Source organism: Ranitomeya variabilis, chromosome 3, assembly GCF_051348905.1.
Source record: "Ranitomeya variabilis isolate aRanVar5 chromosome 3, aRanVar5.hap1, whole genome shotgun sequence".
NCBI classification, from domain to species: domain Eukaryota; kingdom Metazoa; phylum Chordata; class Amphibia; order Anura; family Dendrobatidae; genus Ranitomeya; species Ranitomeya variabilis.
The window spans coordinates 443,558,415-443,577,260 of NC_135234.1; the positions used below are offsets into that span (position 1 = coordinate 443,558,415).

Here is an 18,846-nt window from a genome sequence, read left to right on the forward strand (position 1 = left end):
CGGCCCTGATCGTCACTGCCAATTCAAGGTCCAAGCGAGACGCCAGCCGTAGCGAAGGAATTGCACCATTAAGGCATAAGGAAGATAATGTAGGTTACTAAACTATTTTATGTAACACTTTACGTGCTAGAAATGATTGTTTCACATTACAAAACAAACAATAACTTTTGCATTGATTTAATATCGGATTCTAATACCATATTTAAAAATGGTTAATCAAATCAACTTCTATCTGTAATGAAAATTTCCCTTCCATAGTATCATGTTCTTCTCAGTCTAACCACAGGGCAGAGTTCTGTTCTCTCAGCCATGCCCAGTGCTACTGTTACATGGCATCATGGCCATGGCACATGGGAGGAGCAGCTATATTCCCTTAGAGGAAATCTGAGCCTCAAAGAAATCTGCCCTCCCTCCTGGCTTTAAAAAAAAACTGCCGGTCTGGGAAACAGAAGTCTCCATTCTGTGCTGCCTCATAAAAACAGCTGGATTTCCCCTCCTCCTCCTCCTCTCTGTGACTGGCGATCTCCCCTCTGCTTCCTCTTTTGTTTCCTCCATTCAGTAATGCAGCCTGAGTGCTTGTGAGACAGCCGGGGAGGCATCCACAGCCCAGCTCAGCCTGCACAGCCCAGCTCAGCCTGCACAGCCCAGCTCAGCCTGCACATCCACTAGGAGGACAAGTGGCTAGACACAGGGCACTACTACAATGAATGGGATGCCGCACAGGGCTGCTGCTGCTGCTGCTGTGCACAGCTCCTGACTGCTGCTGCATGGCTTCTGGATGTGCCCTTCACCAAGCCCAGGAAGGACAAGGTATGATCTGAACTCTGCTGCTGTCACTGCTGTGCCCACTCTGGCCACTGCTTCCTCCCCCACGTTGAGTCCTTTGCCTGCAGGGAGTGGCTGGGCTGAGAGCTGACTGCAGGGCTGGGCTGGGATTTACAACATCTGATACCCAGGCTTTAGTGGATGCTGACATGTCAGGAGGTAAGGGCATAATCTGCCGGCATTGGCATTTCTCTGGTACTGGGGTGGCATGGGAAGGGTGTGTAGGGGAGTTACCAGCAACTCCTTGGAGATCTGCAACAAAGGAGGCACCGGTGATCTGCTCCATGCTGCCTGGTCGATGGACTGGGCACGTTGCTGGCCAACTGGGTGGCATCTGGGGGTGTTAATGAAATGAAGTAACATATTAGGATTTGCTCCCACTGATGGGGAGTGGATTTTTTTTTCTACCATAGAAGAATCCAAGTGACATTTTGAATTTCTGCTGGAATAAGGGAGATGTGTGGTTAAAAGACAATGCATCTGTTATCGTCATTGGCAGGAAGAGCGTGGAATTTCTGACACATTGGAAGTCAATCATGAGATATGGGGAAATGAATTCCATAGGTAATGTACATAATTAAGGGATGTGAGAGACCAGATGGAGTCATAGTAGATAATGAGATAGGTGGATGGCTGGGGAAAGGCACAGACTGGCGGGCAGGCTTACAGTATGTGCAGCTCCGAAAAAAGAATAGATGCACTTCTAGCGTGGCTCCGATTTGTGGAGGACAATAGAAGGTAGAGTATACCCAATATTTCCGTTGTGGAGACCATAGTAGAATGGCTTTTTACCAATTTTCTTGAAAATGTGGCATAGCTCATGTGGCGGTCTCATGTTCCAGTGTGACTTCTATTATGTAGTCCATCCCACTGGTGTGCAGCATTTTTCCTGTTGAGACTGGCAACATCTCTATATTTCATCATCTTGTAACCCAGACATATGTTTTATTGCTTTATTTTGATTGAGAATGTCGGTAATTTTTTGACCTTCGGACAAAGCTTCGTGGGAAAATGTGGCCGTTCGAATGGCTGTCTCTTGGCCCATATTGCAGCAGTTGTCATTTGGACATTCCTCTCTGAAGTTCATCACTTTCTACTTTAATTTTTTATTTTCCAAACCTTTTGATCCTGTATCAAAACATAATGAGTATGGGGACACTGACATCACCACCTGGGTGACTGTATAGCCACACAATTGTCAAGGAGGCAAATCTCTCCTTGTCTATTTTCTCCATGAGTAAGCAGATATCAGTGCCAACTTCCAGGGCCATTTAGATGAGGATGTCTAATAGACTGAAGGCTGCTGGGACATCCCAATTGGCATTACTGCTAACAGCAGATCTTTGTCCTGGTCCCCATATTTTTAGAGTGTGAAACTTAGATGATAGTCTACACAGCACAGAAATACACATCACAAACTATGAGTTTTTGCTGGAAATAGTGGGACTCACAGGGGGTTATGTTGTAATTCACTTCTGGTGGAGGAAGGAAAATGTTTTTAAACAGTTAATTCCTTAGATTGGGAATACAGGCTAAGCTCCACAATCTGCAATAAATGGTGTAATTACTTCCTCTCTCTATACCCTTCTCAAGTGCCAAATCCAATCAAGGAAATTCAACTTTTGTTTAGCATAATGCTGCATTCTTTAGTTTATTGACGTCTAGTGTATTATCTTAAAGTGTTTTCAGTAGAAGCAGGATAAACAGGGTTATTAGACAATGTTTACTATCACATAACTTTAGGGTGCATTTATGCAGACCGATACGATCGCCGATCGGTAAACCTTTAAAAACATCGGAAGTCATTGAAAGCTTAACATGGGTAACCAAAGTAAATGATACTCACTGAGCGATCTATACTCAGTGATTTCTCAGTGAGCATCAGGGCTGCCATCAGGAATTTCTGGGCCCTATACTGGCAAAATTTTAAGCCCCCCTTGAGACTCTGGCCATGCTCCACCTCCATCCCACGAACCTTCCACAGTCCCACCACCCACTCTTGGAAAACTCCACTTTTGTACCACGTCCTCACCAATCACACATTAACAGTTTCCATCGAACACCATATCACATGTATAGCCAGCAGCTTTTGATTTCACCCAAAATTTTTAAGCCTGCCACCATGACACGGTAGACTCTTTTGGAAGACCCCCTACTCTACTCCAACCTGTTAAACATTAGTTAAAATACACAATACTCTTTTTAGGTATATTTTTCTTTAAGGGAATGTGTCACATACATTTATAAAATGATGAATAATGCCACATGCGAGGAAAAAATAAAATCACACCATCACCGGATAATGTATTACCACCATATAGTGACCAAATAATAGTCTGCATTGCAATCACAGCTACGCCTGTGACTGCAATGCACTCTCATGGCCTCCATATGCCTCCGTGCACATCCTGGGGAGAACCCACAGCGACCTCTATTTGCGACATTTGTCACTGCCTCACAATTGCAATCACAGCTACGTCTGTGACTACAGTGCACCCCCATCGCCTCAGTACACCTCCGTGCCCATCCTGGGGAGAACACACAGCGAGCCCTACCTTTGACACCGGTCACTGCCTCACATGAGTGACTAGCAGCCTGTTTACACTGTAAGGCGTCACGCCGTTCTGTCTGTATCTGGTTTTCGGCGTGACAATGCATATGTTTGCTTTAACCCTTTACTCTTTTCCCCCTAATTTGAGCTGGGATACTGTTGGCTGTTACCTGGATGGAGCCTTCTCAGTTCCCTGCTCTGCTGCGCAGCCGTACATGGGTGGTTAGGTCTTTTCTATTGCTTGACCATCCGCATGTGCGGTGCCTGGTTGCTGCTGTGGAAGCTGTCCGCGGGTTGTGAGGTCATTTGCAGCTGGTGCATGACTTTCCATGTGTGTCAGTGCGTGCAGTCACAGCCTGGTGCCCTGAGCCTCAGTTCCTGCACTGATTGTGCTGTAATGGTTTCTGTGTGTGCTAAGGGCATGCGCTGCCACACCTCCCCTTCTTTTATCAGGGTTAGGGTGTGTACTTGAAATGCTGTCCCCAGCCAATTGCTGAGGGGTAGCTCCTATATAAAGTTCCCCTGCCCTTTGGGCAGGGCCTGAGCTACTCACAAAGCTCCTGAACTATGAAGCTCCTGAACCTATGTGTGTTTGTGTTCCTGCATCTCTCCTGTCTATGTTTTGGTACCAAAGTCCTTGCCTTGATTCCTGTTTTGTCCTGTTCTTGCGCCTGTCCTGGAGGCGGTATATCCAGGCCTGAATCCTTTATCCTGTACCTGTCCTGTACCTGAACCTGTCTGAACTGTGTCTGCTGTGATTATGTTCCTGGAATCCCTCTGCATATGGAGCCTCACATCCAATGACTTTGAGTCTCTGGTAACCGGTGTTTCTGCTGAGTATCTACTCTGTGCTCTGGATACCATGCGGTGCTAGCTCCTGGCAGGCCCAGCAATCCTGCGGATCTAGCACCATCCCGCTTGAGTTCCTTCCTAGGTCCGATGCCCGGAGCCTGACGACCGCAGTATGACTGCTGTTTGGAGCTTGGAGCCTGATGACTGTGATGGTGCCTGTAGGTCATGTCGGATGTCCGGAGCCGAACGACTCCTGTCTGATGTCTGCCGGTGACCCTGGGTCCAGATGTCCTGATGACTTGATGTACCCTGATGCCCTGATGACCTCGTGTACCCTGATGTCCCGATGACCTCGTGTGTCCTGATGTCTTGCCTGCGTCCTGATGACCTCGTGTACCCTGATGTCCTGACATCATTATGTTTCGTTTATGTACTGTGTGACTTTACTTTAGTAAACTTTACTTTCTCTATACCTGAAGTTGTGCGGTGTAATCAAGTCCTACGTGTCTCTTTCCTTGTCCACATGCTCAGCTGCCCCAGAGCCCCGGTCTCTGCCCTCCCCTAGTTCGGGTACGCCCGGGTCCCCCTCTGCGGTATAAAGGGTCCGTATTGCATCCCCGGGGGACGCGCGATTCACGCCCTCATGTTCGGTCGCATGGGGGCGTCTATGGGCTGGGCCGCACCAGCGGCTGCAGCTGATCGTGACATAAGGTAGCTGTGAAACAAGCGTTTTTAAGAACGCTCATTCATGGTTGTCGTGCAATGTAAATGCAGCTCAAGAAAGAAGATTCAGCTGACACAAAAGAGTATGAGGAGTAAATATTTTGGGCCCGATTCATCAAGACTGGTGTGAATGAGGAGATGTGCGTATGCGTAATCGTGAATCAGTAGCATGGAGCGAGTAGCGTGCACCTCATTGTGTGCCTTGTCAGAAATCCTACACCAGTCCCTACTGGAGGAAGATTTGTCTCCTAATAAACGCTAACACCATGAATTTGAAAAGCAGCAGTAGCTACATCCTTTAAGCAATAACTACCTTTTTCCATGCAGTGATATGTTTCGGTTTCTCTGTTGGCTTGTTTGTTTATGCTCAAAGTGTAGGCTCGTATTTAGTGCATTTACACTAATATATTAGCAATTTGCATGAATAATTGCACATAGAATATATTAATTAAGCGGTAATCAAGAACTTGAAATTTCCTGCCACTTTTCTGTTAATAATGCATGTGGCTAATGGATTTGCAGCACAGCCGCACTGAGATTCCTTGAACCAACTGGAGTAAACACTACAGAGGACCAAACCCTACAATCAGGGGCGTAACTACCGCGGTCGCAGCGGTTGGCAGTGCGACCGGGCCCGGCAGGTCAGGGGCCCGGCAGGTCAGAGGCACCCAACACCATGTTGCAGTGCAGGAGATTTGCTATCTAATTATACTCACCTACTGCTGGCGCGGTCCCTGCACGTCCCTGCTTCTTCCAGCGCTGCATATTCTTCCTGTACTGAGCGGTCACATGGTCCCGCTCATTACCGAAATGAATATGCGGCTCCACCTCCCATAGAGGTGGAGCCGCATATTCATTTCGGTAATGAGCGGGACCATGTGACCGCTCAGTACAGGAAGAATATGCAGCGCTGGAAGAAGCAAGGACGCGCAGGGACCACGCCAGCAGTAGGTGAGTATACAGCGCTGCGCGATATTTACCGCTCCTCGTTCCGGTGCGGCTCCGTCATCAGCGTGACGCTCAGGTCAGAGGGCGCGGTGGCGTAGTCAGTTCGCGCCCTCTGCTGAGCGTCAGTGCTGGAGACGGAGCCGCACGAGGAGCTGGTAAAGCGCCGGTGTCCTGAGCGAAGAGAGGTGAGTATGTGATTTTTTTTTTTTATTGCAGCAGCAGCAGCATTATATATTGCACAGCTTTATATGGAGTATCTATGGGGCAATAATCAACGGTGCAGAGCATTGTATATGGCACAGCTTTCTATGGGGCAATAATCAACGCTGCAGAGCATTTTATATGGCACAGCTTTCTATGGAGCATCTATGGGGCAATAATCAACGGTGCAGAGCATTATATATGGCACAGCTTTCTATGGAGCATCTATGGGGCAATAATCAACGGTGCAGAGCATTATATGTTGCACAGCTTTCTATGGAGCATCTATGGGGCCATACTGAACGGTGCAGAGCATTATATATGGCACAGCTTTCTATGGAGCATCTATGGGGCCATACTGAACGGTGCAGAGCATTATATATGGCACAGCTTTCTATGGAGCATCTATGGGGCCATACTGAATGGTGCAGAACATTATATATGGCACAGCTTTCTATGGAGCATCTATGGGGCCATAATGAACGGTGCAGAGCATTATATATGGCACAGCTTTCTATGGAGCATCTATGGGGCAATAATCAACGGTATGGAGCATTATATGTGGCACAGCTTTCTATGGAGCATCTATGTTACCCCCCTATGTTATCCATCTATGTTATCCCCCCTATGTTACCCTTGTGCCTGTCTCCCCTAGCCCCCTTGTGCCCTCTCCCCTGCCCCCTCGTCACCATGTGCTCGTGTCTTTCTCACTGCCCCTGTATGGAGGGGCTGCATTACACTATGAGGGGGGCTGCGTTGTATTCTATGGGGGTTACATTGAGTTGTATGGCAGGGCTGCAGGGGGGGGGGCCCATTTGGAAGTTCGCACCGGGGCCCATAACTTTGTAGTTACGCCACTGCCTACAATATTATTATTATTATACATTTTTTATAGCGCCATTTATTCCATGGTGATTTACATGTGAAAAAGGGGGCAAACATAGACAAATACAATAAACATGAGCAAAAAACAAGGCACTAACAGGCAGCGTCGGACTGGAGCTCCTTGGGCCCACCAGAGAAAATCATTCTTGGGGCCCACTATGTAGCTACATAGAAATACATTCAAGACCATCAATTGTGCGGTAAAACACGCTAATATCAGGGCATAATATAAGGTAGTACACATCTTAATTATGTAGCAGGGGTTGGGGTAGCCCCCTCATAGAATATAAAGTAGCCCCCCTCATAGAATATAATGTAGCCTCCCACAGAATTTAATGCAGCACCCCATAGAATATAATGCAGCCCCCCTCATAGAATATAATACAGCACCCCACAAAATATAATGCAGCCACCCCCCATAGAATATAATGTAGCCCCTCAGAGTATAATACAACCCCCCATAGAATATACTGTAGCCCCCTCATAGGGCATAATGCAGTTCCCCTCATACAGTATGATGTAGCCACCTGAGAGAATAATGCAGCCCCCACATATAATATAATGCAGCCCCTCCACAGAATATAATATAGCCCCCTCAGAGTATAATGCAACCCCTCATAAGGCAGCCCCCCATAGAATATATTGTAGCCCCTCATAGGGCATAATGCAGCTCCCCTCATATAGTAAGATGCAGCCCCCTCAGAGAATAATGCAGCCCCAACAGAATTTTAATGTAGCCATCTCATAGGGTATAATGCAGCCCCCCTGAAACGGTATAATGCAGCCCCCTCCACCATCATCATTGTTCTCCCCCTCCACCATTGTACTCATTACCACCTCCATCATTGCCTCCTCCCCACCACCATTGTCCTTTCCACCACTACCATCTTTGTCCTTTACACCACAACCATCATTGCTTTCTTCCCCACCATCATCATTGCCTCCCCCACCACCATCATCATCATTGCCCCCACCACCATCATCACTGCTTCCCCCACCACCATCATCATCATTGCCCCTACGACCATCATTGCCCCCACCACCATCATCATTGCCCCCACCACCATCATCATTGCCCCCACCACCATCATCATTGCCCCACCACCATCATCATTGCCCCCACCACCATCATCATTGCCTCCAGCACCATCATCATTGCCTCCAGCACCATCATCATTGCCTCCAGCACTATCATCATTGTCCCCACCACCATCATCATCGCCTCCAGCACCATCATCATTGCCCCACCACCATCATCATCATCATTGCCTCCAGCACCATCTTCATTGCCCCCACCACCATCATCATCATTGCCTCCAGCACAATTATCATTGCCCCACCACCATCATCATTGCCCCACCACCATCATCATTGCCTCCAGCACCATCATTGCCTCCCCCCACACACACAGCTGCACACACGGAGGCAGGGACACACGCAGGCAGAGACGCACACACAGACACACACACAGCCGCACACATGCAGGCACACACACACACAGCCGCACACACACAGACGCAGGCACACATACACACACACAGCCGCACTCGCGCACACATACAGCACCCACTCACCTCTCCGCACGTTCCCAGCAGCCGCAGCACATCCCGGCAACTTTCTGCCTGAAACAGCCGTGCTGAATGATGACGTCATCCAGCCGCGCTGATTCAGACAGGAAGTGCCGGGCAGGAAGGTGGACGGCGTGGATCCCTGCAGCTCCGCTCTGGTCCCAAGCTGCAGGGATCGCAATCAAGGATCGCCGCCCTTTAGGGGCCCACCTCCGGGGCCCCCCATTCAGCAGCAGCGGCGGGCAGTGTTAGCCTCAGCAAGCGGCTAACGCTGCCCGCCATTAAAGTGAAATGGTATTCACGCCTCTCCACGCCCATGGGGGCGTGGGGAAGCGTGAATATTCATTTCTCTTTAGCAGCGGGGACAGACTCCTGTCTATCTGCTGCTCTATGGCACCAGAAGGGCCCCCCTTGACTCAGGGGCCCCATAGCAGCTGGGTGTGCCGCTGTTAGCGACACTCCACTGACTGGGGGAGTGGGGGCCCTAGGCAGCTGCTGGCCAATATGCCAGCAGGTGTCAGTGCCTGGGCCCACCGGAGAATCCTCCGGTTCTCCGGTGGGCCAGTCCGACCCTGCTAACAGGTACAGAAGGAGGGAGGACCCTGCCCGCGAGGGCTCACAGTCTGCAGGGGATGGGTGAGGATACACTAGGAGAGGGTAGAGCTGGTTGTGCGGTGGTTTAGTAGGTTGAGGATCACTGCAGGCTGTAGGCTTGTCGGAAAAGATGAGTCTTCAGGTTCTTTTTGAAGGATTCTATGGTAGACGAGAGTCTGATGTGTTGGGGTAGAGAGTTCCAGAGTATGGGGGAAGCACGGGAGGAGTCTTGGATGCGGTTGTGGGAAGAAGAGATAAGAGGGGAGTAGAAAAGGAGATCTTGTGAAGATCGAAGGTTGCGTGTAGGTAAGTACCGGGAGACCATGTCACAGATGTATGGAGGAGACCTGGTTGTGGATGGCTTTGTATGTCATAGTTAGTGTTTTGAACTGGAGTCTCTGGACGATAGAAAGCCAGTGAAGGGTTTGGCATAGGGGAGAGGCTGGGGAATAGTGGGGAGGCAGCAGAGTGTAGGATGGATTGGAGTGGTGCCAGAGTGCTAGAGGGGAGGCCAGAGAGTAGGAGGTTGCAGTAGTCAAGGCGGGAGATTATAAGGGCGTGCAATAGTGTTTTTCTGGTTTAGTGGTCAAGGAATGCGTGGATCTGGGAAATATTTTTGAGTTTGAGACGGCAGGAGGAGGCAAGGGCTTGGATATGTGGCTTGAAAGATAGGGCAGAGTCGAGGATCACCCCGAGCATGTGGGACTGGGGAAAGTGAGCAGCCATTGACATTGATGGATAGGTCTGGTGGAGGGGTAGTGTGAGATGGGGGAAAGATGATGAATTCTGTTTTGTCCATGTTCAGTTTTAGAAAGCGAGCAGAAAAGAAGGTTGAGATAGCAGACAGACAGTCTGGGATTTTGGTGAGTAAGGACGTGAGGTCAGGTCCAGATAGGTAGATCTGCGTGTCATCGGCGTAGAGATGATACTGCAAACCGTGGGATTCTATGAGCTGTGCCAGGCCAAAGGTGTGGATGGAGAAGAGGCCCCCTCCTCTACTCTTTGTATACTGCCCCTATTGGACAAACAATCAGTAGATTTGGTTTCCAGTACCATCTCTATGCTGACGACACCCAATTATACACCTCTTCTCCTGCTTTCACTCCGACCTTCTTAGAAAACACCAGTGATTGTCTTACCGCTGTCTCTAACATCATGTCCTCCCTCTATCTGAAACTGAACCTGTCAAAAACTGAACTCCTCGTGTTCTCCCTCTACTAACCTACCTTTGCCTGACATTGCCATCTCCGTGTGCGGTTCAATCATTACTCCAAAGCAACATGCCCGCTGCCTTGGGGTCATCCTTGATTCCGAGCTTTCGTTCACCCCCCACATCCGATCACTGGCTCGCTCTTCTTATCTGCATCTCAAAAATATTTCTAGAATTCGCCCTTTTCTTACTTTCGACTCTGCAAAAACTCTTACTGTCTCACTTATTCATTCTCGTCTGGACTATTGTAACTCTCTACTAATCGGCCTCCCTCTTGCCAAACTCTCCCCTCTCCAATCTGTCCTGAATGCTGCTACCAGGATCATATTCCTCACCAACCGTTACACCGATGCCTCTACCTTGTGCCAGTCATTACACTGGCTACCCATCCACTCCAGAATCCAGTACAAAACTACTACCCTCATCCACAAAGCACTCCATGGCTCAGCACCACCCTACATCTCCTCTCTGGTCTCAGTCTACCACCCTACCCGTGCCCTCCGCTCCGCTGATGACCTCAGGCTAGCATCCTCAATAATCAGAACCTCCCATTCCCGTCTCCAAGACTTTACACGTGCTGCGCCGATTCTTTGGAATGCACTACCTAGGTTAATACGATTAATCCCCAATCCCCACAGTTTTAAGCGTGACCTAAAAACGCATTTGTTCAGGCTGGCCTACCGCCTCAACGCATTAACCTAACTATCCCTGTGTGGCCTAAAAAAAAAAAAAAAAAAAGAGGTTCCTCGCATCATGTTCTCATACACTCTATGCAGTCAATAGCCTCTGTGTCTGTACTGCTACATACTTAGGCTGTTAACTGGTTCATGCAGCTTTACATGAACACCCGAGCCTTACACTATGGCTGGTCCAAATAACTAAAGCAATTGTTACCATCCACCTCTCATGTCTCCCCTTTTCCTCATAGTTTGTAAGCTTGCGAGCAGGGCCATCATTCCTCCTGGTATCTGTTTTGAACTGTGATTTCTGTTATGCTGTAATGTCTATTGTCTGTACAAGTCCCCTCTATAAGTTGTAAAGCGCTGCGGAATATGTTGGCGCTATATAAATAAAATTATTATTATTATTATCAGAAGAGTAGGGGTCTTAGAACTGAGCCTTGAAGAACACCGACAGACAAAGGGCGAGGTGAGGAGGTGGTGTGGGAGAGGTTCGGTCTGTTAGATATGATGAGATCCAGGATAGGGCCAAGTCTCTGATGCCAAGGGATGAAAGAATCTGTAGCAGGAGGGAGTGGTCCACAGTGTCAAAGGCAGAAGACAGGTCCAGGAGAAGGAGGACAGAGTAGTGTTGCTTGCTTTTGGAGGTTAGTAGGTCATTGATGACTTTAGTTAGGACAGTTTCAGTTGAGTGATGTGGTCGGAAGCCAGATTGTAACCAGTCAAAGAGGGAGCAGGAGGAGAGGTGGGAGGACAGTTCAAGATGGACATGCTGTTCCAGTAGTTTTGAGGCATAAGGGAGAAGAGATATCGGGCGATAGCTAGACACAGAGGATGGGTTGAGCGAGGGCTTTTTGAGGATGGGTGTGACCTTGGCATGTTTGAAGGATGAGGGGAAGAGACCAGTTGTGAGTGAGAGGTTGAAGAGATGTGTTAGGGTTGGGATGAAGACTGTGGCGAGGTAAGGGATGAGGTGGGATGGGAGCAGATCAAGCATGCAAGTGGTGATGTGTGATCTTGACAGGAGGGTGGAGAGCTGATCTTCTGTCATGGTGGAGAAGCTGGTTTTGGAGGAACAGGGTTGAGCAGCTAAGAGGGGCATTGGGCGCTGTGGGCCAATACAGCTATATTAAAAAAAAAGTAATTGTCACTTATTAATTGTCATCATAACTTCTGCTTATATCATCAATATATCATCAAGGAATTTTAGTAACTTATTAGTTGTGAATATATAATTTTTTTAGATTTACTGTTATTCTATTGTTTTGCTTATAGCACCACCATATTCCACAACACTTTACACTTATTATGTGCAGCGGATACGGAAAGTATTCAAACCCCTTTACATTTTTCACTCTTTGTTTCATTGCAGCCATTTCGTAAATTCAAAAAAGGTCATTTTTTCTCATTAATGTACACTCTGCACCCCATCTTGACTGGAAAAAAACCAGAAATTTAGTAATTTTTGCAAATTTATTAAAAAAGAAAACTGGAGACTTCCGGGGGCGGAGCCAACTAAGATGGCCGCATTTTAGAAGCGCTCCCTGTTAATGAGAAATCTAATCTGGAGTCATCCCCGATTACAACCCTCAAACACTGACTGATTTTATTGGCTGTGATTCATCACGAAAAGAGGATTACAGGGGTATGCGCATTTTCTTGCCCGGGAGTCCCTGCTGTTTGCTATCCTTCCCGGTGGGTGAGACCCGACCTGCGGCCTGAGAGAGGGCCACGCGGCGACGAGGCAGATTATAGCCATTCTGACCGCATTGCTAGTGATGCCCAGAAATACCTGGCTGGGGGACAGGATCTGTGATTCCGGAACGATCGTGCTCTGGTTGCGGCCGGAGAGTGACTGAGAGAGCCGCGGAGGAGTCGCGGCTCCACCGAGCGACGAACAGGAGCCGGAGGACACGAGGGTGTTACACCTGAACGACACACTTACCAGACGGACCCGGCCAGCCTTGGGCGAGATCATTGGAGCGGAGCACCCGACAGACGAGGTGGCGGCGAGAGGCTCTGTCTGAGCCGATGACAGCGGGACATCGCGGCCGCGGTGTAGAGGCTCCTTCCCGCCATATTCGGCCTCAGTTTGGAGCCGGACATCTGGCCCTCTAATTTGGCAGCTGATACCGGAGTCCTGAGTCCGCCTTGATCCGGGAGACACCATAGGAGGCGAAGTGGCTGACAAAGTGGAGGTGAGCGGAGTCGTCCTGCTCAACAAGTTGGACATTGTGGCCCCAGTGAGTAAACGGCCCTCCTGAATCACTAGGCCCTTGCTAGTTTGCCAGCTGCCCGTAGTGTGGCCCCCAGGCCCCATCGTTTCAGCCGAGACCATATCTCAGCCCAGAGTGAAGTCTTCTTGGGATCCACCTGGAGAAAGGATAAGGACTTCCTTAGCGTTGGGAAGCACAGGCAGAGCTAATCTCATCTCCTATTGAACTTATTCTTTTAATTTTTTTTTTTTTTTTTTTATGTCACAAATGGACATTTTCTGTCATTGCAAGATTGACACCTATTGTACTTATTTGTGATTCTCTTTGATACTACCTGTTGGTTAGTAGTAGCAGTGTTACCACTACTTATCAGTATTAGACCAGTATTGTGGATACATATCATTGGGGAAAAAGCTACTCACATATATATTCATCTTCTTTATATTTCAACGTTTTGATAGCACTCAGCTGCATAATTGTTTGATACTGCACTGATATAGCAGCACCGAAAGCACACAATAGGCGACAACACCCTAACTTTGTCCATAACGACTGACTACCCTATTTCCCGCCTACAGTTGTGAGCACATCTTTAGCTGACTCTTTGTCCGTGGAGGGGTGACGCATTTATTCGCCATATTTTTGGCGTGGCTCCTCTTTGCTGGACAGATCAAACCCCCTGTCCCCACTATTGCTAATCTAGGACCCCAATCTCGCTCACTTGAACGATAGTGGCAGCTGAGACCAATTGGTCCAAAACCAAAGCCTACTATTGGGGCCCCTAGTGTTGGGGGAGCCTTTGTGCTACCGCATCATGGAGAGGTACCTTGGAATAACACAGACGCCCTCACAGAAAGGGGCTACATCTAGACGGACTAAAAATAAAAACAAACAGGCAGGTGGACTTCCGGCTGGGGGGTCTCCTGATCAGATGTGTCCGGAGGAAGGGTCGCAGGACACCTCTGATCCACAGCTCCCACCCGGACCCCACACCGCTACGGCTCAAGCAGTATCGAATATTCTCCTCCCATATTTTGACAAAAAATTTGAAACTTGGAATAAGGCCCTCGAGGCAACAGTGACCGCTGTGTCGGCAAATACATCTCGGATTACAGAAGCTGAGCAGCGGATTAGTGATATGGAGGACACCGTGACGAATACTCAGACCACGGTGGAGGCACAAAAGATTCTCATTGGCTCTTTGCTAGATAAGGTTGAGGACCTTGAGAATCGTAGCAGGAGATCCAACCTCAGGTTCATCGGCATCCCTGAGAGTTGCAGGGGTGCGGACCTCCTTCGGTTCCTCACGGTCGACCTGATGGAGGCCCTCCAGCTGGAGCCTGGCTCTCTTAGACAAATTGAGAGGGCACACCGGGTGGGACCGGAGAGGAGAGAGCCTGGTGCGAGGCCTCGCCCGGTCATTACTAAATATTTCCATTACCATGACAAAGAGAGAGTTCTGTCAGCAGCCAGGAAACTTAGAAATGTTACTATCCAAGGGACAAAGATCTTGGTGTTCCAAGATTTCTCGGCAGCTGTCTCCCAGCGTAGAAAGGAGTTTAGCCCGGTTTGTCGACTCCTCATTGATCAAGGGGTTCGTTTTGCTTTGGCTTACCCGACTAGACTCCGAGTAACCCTGGGCACAGAGACAAAGTGGTTTGAAGACCCTAAGCTTGCTCTAGATCAGTTGAGACGAGACCTTGCTCCCCCAGACACTTGATAGCACATCTTAACATCTAGGATGAGACCAGATATGATACCGACAGATCCTTCTTTAAATAAGTCAAAATGACAAGGAACATGAGATACATAGTAATATTGTATATATTTTGGTTAAAATTAATTTTTTATGAAAACAAGAAATTGGTTACTGTGTTTTTGCATAAGTGTATTGTTGCTAATGATGTCACGCACCTATCTAATTTAGAGGGTCGCGGAGCAGCTGGGACTCCGAAACCCTACAGGTTACTGTACGTTGGATACGCTCTGCCTTTACGCCACTTCTATCCACCATGATGACAACTTCGCAAATGCCTGGCCGGAAAGGGAAAGGTAATCCTTTAAAAATCTTATCATGGAATGTGGCGGGCCTCAATTCGCCGGTAAAACGGCGTCGCGTATTACAGGCACTCAAACGAGCCAAACCTGATGTTATATTCTTACAGGAAACCCATTGGTCACATAAGGATACACTGCATTTGAGAGATAACTGGTTAGGCCAGACTTATGCTACCACATACTCTTCAAAAAAACGGGGAGTGGCCATAGCGTTTGCTAGACACTTGCGGGTTATCCCGGGAGACATAGTTAATGACCCTCAGAGCAGATTTCTTCTTATGAAAGTGACAATTGAAGATACCCCTTACTCATTATTGAATATTTATGCCCCGAATGTTGACAACGCTGCCTTTTTTGCCTCCGTCTCCCAGATGATCTTAACGGAAAATTTGCCTAACTTGGTGGTGGGGGGTGATTTCAATGCTGTGCTAGATCCTCAATTGGATAGGTCGGCGGGCCTGCCCACTCCCTGCTCCGGATCGGGACCTGGCTTGATTAATCTCATGCGTAACACCCCTTTGGTGGACATATGGCGAGTGCTGCATCCGACGGAGAGAGATTACACCTGCACATCTAAGGCGCACAAGTCCCTCTCACGCATTGATATGTTCCTGGTTGGTGAGTCCCTTTTGTCGGAAGTGATGGAAGCAGCTATAGGGGATGCTGGGATCTCTGACCACACACCTATTACTTTGCTTCTCCGCTGCGGCCGTAACCCACACCAGCCGGGCCCATGGAGATTCCCAACCTACTTGACTAGGAATAGAGAGTTTGAGACATTCCTGAAACAGGAGTGGGGTAACTTTGTTGACGACAATATACAGCATTGGGATGACCCTGTACTCATGTGGGAGACGGGCAAGGCAGTTATGAGAGGGAGAATTATAGCATATGTGACAGGGAAAAGGCGTAAGGCTGGACAGGAAACGAGGGACCTCCAGAATATGGCCATACTAGCCTATAGACGGTACCTGGGATCTAATGATCCAGAGGACTGGTCACAATGGCAGGATGCTCTATCGTTACTAAATGCACATTTGACTAAGATAGCCCAACAGAAAGTAGACTTTGACAAACAGCATTTCTTCCGATGGGGTAATAAAATAGGAACCCTACTGGCTAGACTGGCAAATCCGAAAGGTCCCAGACAGAAAATCCCGCTTCTAGTGGACCCTATTTCAGGGACTCACTTGACTAATAGCGAGGACATACTACAGGCTGTTCATACCCACTACACGGCCCTTTACTCCACACGGGGAGGAGACATATCCTCCATAACACATTCTTTAAATTCTTTGCAGCTACCTATGTTGACAGACTCCCAGCGCACAACCCTTGAGATGCCTATTACATTAACAGAGATACGCTCCGCTATTAAAACAATGGCAAATCATAAATCACCAGGACCGGATGGTTTACCTGTAGAATATTATAAATTGCTCTCTCCTGATATAGATCCTCTCCTTAAGGACCTACTCAACTATTATTTGGAGGGGGGCGCATCCCCAACCTCTTTTAACTCTGCATTAACTTCCCTAATTTTAAAGCCGGGTAGAAACCCAACGCAGATAACATCATACAGACCCATATCCTTGTTAAATTTGGATTATAAACTGCTGGCAAAGATTATGGCTAACAGAATACAGATGTTTCTTCCCGAGATTCTCTCACCGAGCCAATATGGTTTCACCCGAAATAGACACTCGACCATTGCTATCCGCACGGCAATTGCGGCCACCATAGTGTCAGCTAGAAACAAGAACTCTTCTAACATCTTGCTTAGTCTCGACGCGGAGGCTGCGTTTGATAGTGTAGAGTGGCATTGGATACATGCGGTGCTTGAGAGCCAGGGATTCGGTGAGAGATTTGCGGCATTGATCAGACTATTATATAATTCACCTAAGTCTAAAATTATAGTTAATCAACAACTAACAGAGGGGGTGGAGTTAACCAGAGGCACTCGTCAGGGCTGCCCACTTTCCCCCATTCTATTTAACCTTGCCCTTGATCCTCTTATACGTGCTTTAGAGTCCCTGCCGTTGTTTAGAGGGATACGGGTAGGGAGACTCAGCCTGAAGCTCACAGCATTTGCAGATGACATCTTGCTCTATATTGCCAACCCAGAGGAGGCCCTCCCTGAAATTATAGCCCTTATGGATAAACTGGGGACCATGTCTGGATACTCTATTAATCCTACTAAATCCAAGGCACTTAATCTACGCGCTTCGCGCAAACCACCATGGGCAGGGCTATATACTTTTGAATGGTGCAAAGAGGCATTGCCCTACTTGGGGGTACTTATAACTAAAAACCCTCATGATCTCCAGAGAAGTAATCTTTTTCCTCTTATGCAAAAAATTAAAAAGGAACTAGAAGGATGGCAGCATTTAACCCTTTCATATTTGGGTCGGGCATATTTGTTAAAAATGATTGCTATCCCGCAGATATTATATTTTATACAATCCCTTCCAATATTGCTTTCTCCTAGTGAATTGCGGGTAATAAATGGTATGTTTCGCACTTTCATCTGGGGAAAGAAGCATCATGCTATTAGCATGGCCATATTGGAACAGCGCCCATCGAATGGAGGCATTAACTTTCCAAATTTAGAAAATTACAACCTGGCGGCGCTGCTTCGTTATCTTAAAGACTGGATTCATGATACTTCCATATTCACTAACACTCAAGTAGACCAGAATCTGATACCCCATACCAACTTATTATATCTCCTACATACATATAAAGAACTGTTACCCTCCTCAGTGACGGATAATCCTTTGTTAATGGTGATATGGAAGATATGGCATAAGCTACGCCATAGATTTTCTCTTAATTCACATTCTTCACTTTTCTTACCAATATTTGGGAATTGAGATGTCGGGTTGAGACTGGAGACAGAGAGCTTAGGTGCTAGGTATCGGGCTGTGATAGTGGGCTGCATATTGGACTCTTCGACACGCAGACCACACTCCTGGACATTCACTCGGAAATATCTTCCCTTGACAATGGGGTGCCTCGCGAATTGTGCAATCTTAGAGGTCTATGCTACAAGGGTGGGAGAGCGGTTATCGGATACAGATTGGGAAAACCCATTTGACACCATGTTACGAAATAGGTCTTCGCTATTCCACTCTACTTCCAGATTCTATCTCTTTTTGAGAGAGGAGATGGACTACACTAAACGAAAAGCAGGCCTTCCAAGATGGCTCGCTCGTTTCCCAGCCTTAACCCCAGAACATATCCTTAAGGCAATGTTTTATGCTTGGAAGGCTTTACCGGCCTCTTCTTATAGGGAAATGTTGCTTAGATTGTACCATGGCACGTATGTATCCCCACATCGTTCATTTCTCATGGGCCTATCTCAATCGGCTAATTGTCTGAAATGTGCAGCTCCCGAGGCAGACCTTTACCACCAATTTTGGGATTGCCCGGCAATTATGGGGTTTTGGAGGGAGGTAAAAAGCTTTTGTCTAGATCACCTCTTGAATTATGTACCCTTCACGGCAGAGTGGGCGATATTGGGAATATGGCCTGAGGAGGTATCAAGAATTACAAGAGGGGCCAAACGTCTGACATCTATAGTGTCCATGGTAGG

General features: G+C 47.9%; 1 protein-coding gene across 4 annotated transcripts in view; it reads left to right on the forward strand.

Moving 5' to 3' along the window:
• Positions 1–403: 403 nt before the first annotated feature.
• CLIP2 (CAP-Gly domain containing linker protein 2) overlaps positions 404–18,846 on the forward strand; it is a 187,864-nt gene continuing 169,421 nt past the window's right edge. Inside the window, exon 1 of one of the 4 annotated variants that reach the window (XM_077296459.1) lies at positions 404–984. The gene's annotated coding sequence lies outside the window, so the exon portion shown is untranslated. The remainder of the gene's footprint in view (positions 985–18,846) is intronic. The other 3 variants (XM_077296461.1, XM_077296460.1, XM_077296462.1) reach the window with 3 other exon arrangements.